The sequence below is a fragment of the Micropterus dolomieu genome, linkage group LG01 (genome assembly GCF_021292245.1).
Source record: "Micropterus dolomieu isolate WLL.071019.BEF.003 ecotype Adirondacks linkage group LG01, ASM2129224v1, whole genome shotgun sequence".
NCBI lineage: Eukaryota > Metazoa > Chordata > Actinopteri > Centrarchiformes > Centrarchidae > Micropterus > Micropterus dolomieu.
Genome location: NC_060150.1, coordinates 217,850 through 219,743, shown reverse-complemented (window position 1 = coordinate 219,743; position 1,894 = coordinate 217,850). Strand labels below are relative to the sequence as shown.

The 1,894-nt window shown below is 42.8% G+C and overlaps 3 protein-coding genes across 3 annotated transcripts in view; 2 read left to right on the top strand and 1 right to left on the bottom strand.

Annotated features, from left to right (window-relative positions):
* The window catches only part of LOC123971238 (NLR family CARD domain-containing protein 3-like), a 427,855-nt gene that overhangs the window by 256,012 nt on the left and 169,949 nt on the right, over positions 1–1,894 (bottom strand). The gene's annotated exons all lie outside the window — the stretch shown is intronic.
* LOC123971220 (NACHT, LRR and PYD domains-containing protein 12-like) overlaps positions 1–1,894 on the top strand; it is a 524,333-nt gene that overhangs the window by 489,523 nt on the left and 32,916 nt on the right. The window lies entirely within an intron of this gene.
* The window catches only part of LOC123970392 (putative transporter SVOPL), a 13,966-nt gene that overhangs the window by 10,668 nt on the left and 1,404 nt on the right, over positions 1–1,894 (top strand). The gene's annotated exons all lie outside the window — the stretch shown is intronic.

The window sequence follows — 1,894 nt, the reverse complement described above, 5'->3', positions numbered from 1 at the left end:
GTGTACATGTATGCTCGAATGAGTGAGGAGAGCTCTGTGAGCCTGTTATTTATCCAGCTTTAGGGTCAATCTTATCATCCCACAGAGACACATTGTCCCTGAAGTCTGGATACCACAGAGAACAGAGATATTTTGACTGTTACGTTTACACAGCACACATGAGTCTCCCTGAGTCCAGGGTTACATGCAGTATGTTTGGAATTCCCATTACATTACTCCCTTTTAGCATTTTATGCTAACCAAACATAAGAATACAAACATTTCATGTAACCTTAACAGTACTTGCAGAATAGGTGTGTTCACCGTGGGTCCCAGACTTTTCAGCATTCAACAATACTGTATATTTACTGTACAGTTTCTTTTGAGTCTGGGAGCCACAGTAAAATAGGAGTGTGAGTCATAGGACTCACTATAAAATTAAAAACAATTGTTTTAAAATGTATTATTTTACTTAAGGCTGCTATTCTAGGTGAATGCAAAGTAAATATACAGTATTGTTGAATGCTGAATGTGTTTACCACAGATGCATAAATGAATTGCGAATGAAAAAAAATTGAGTGAGAATTGAAAACAGGCTTGTGGGAATGAATTGCGACTAGAACAAAAACAGAACGTGTGAATGTTGAACAAAAAGTCAGCTAGAGTTAAAAAGCTCAAGTCCAAGTGAAGTCACGAGTCATTGGTCCATCCATCCATCGTCAACCGCTTATCCTGCGTACAGGGTCGCGGCGAGTCATTGGTGTTTAAGTCAAAGTCAAGTTGCAAGTTGTCGTTTTTGTGACTTGAGTCCAAGTCATGATGTTCAGAAAATATGTGTCTGTTTCTATTGTTGTACTTTCTATTCATTGTTATTTATAGTCTTTCTACCCTCCACCATGATTGGAGAGTGGATACAGGTGCGCACATCCACCTGCTGCAGAGGGGGAAGGGCAGCAACTGGAGAAGCAGAGAGAGAGAGAGAGCAGATACAAAGGCTGCTTCTCAACTCTCTTATTTCTTCTTTCCTCGCTTGAACCGGAAGTTGTTCCGCTCCGCCATCTTGCAGAGCGATCTCCGAGGAGCTCTGAGCGAGGATATACCAGCACCAGTGCATCCTTGGCGGAGGTCTTTTACTGAGCAACACCCTTACTGGGTAGCCCTTCTATTGATTGGATGCTGCAGCTGATCGGACTGATCTGATACATCACGACAGAAACATTTAACTCAAAATTTTAGATTTGATTTGTTTTCTGATTCACTGTCAGGTTAAAATCTGAGTTCACTGTAGGTGTGAACAACAAAAGCCCCACACACAACTTTCTTCATTTATTAGAAAGACTTTTCTTTCTTTTATTTATTCTGGTGACAATTAAAGTCAGAGAGATTCGGAGAGTCTGTTTTCCATCATTTCTATTCAGTCACATGTGAGGCTGCTCATTCCTGAGTTCAACAAGTCATTTTCTACAGGGACTCTGTAGACAGAGAGATTCTGTCAGACCACATCAGTCCTTCAGTGAATGTAGCCGCTCCTCCATGCATGGTGTGTGTGCTGGGCTGCAGCTTCATGCCTCCATCTAGTGGACTGATAGTAGAAGTCCAGCAGCTGATGGCAGCTTCCTCTGCCTCACGCTGCTGTATGACTGCATTCAGCTGCCACTGATATGAAACAGAAACTAGCAGCCAATCAGTGGAGGAGCAGCTGATCTTTTTCCAGGAGAAATGATGGAAAGGAGGATTTGAGTTGATGTGCAGATGAATGATTTGTGTTTCCTCTCCAGGTGAAAGTGGATGTGAGTTGAGCAGCATGAGTCAGTGTGAGGACAGAGAGGAGGGAGTCCCTCCCTCTAAAAGCACTCTGTGTGGGGAACATGACAGCCAGACCAAAGCTCAGAGGTGAGATGAGGATCTCTAACTG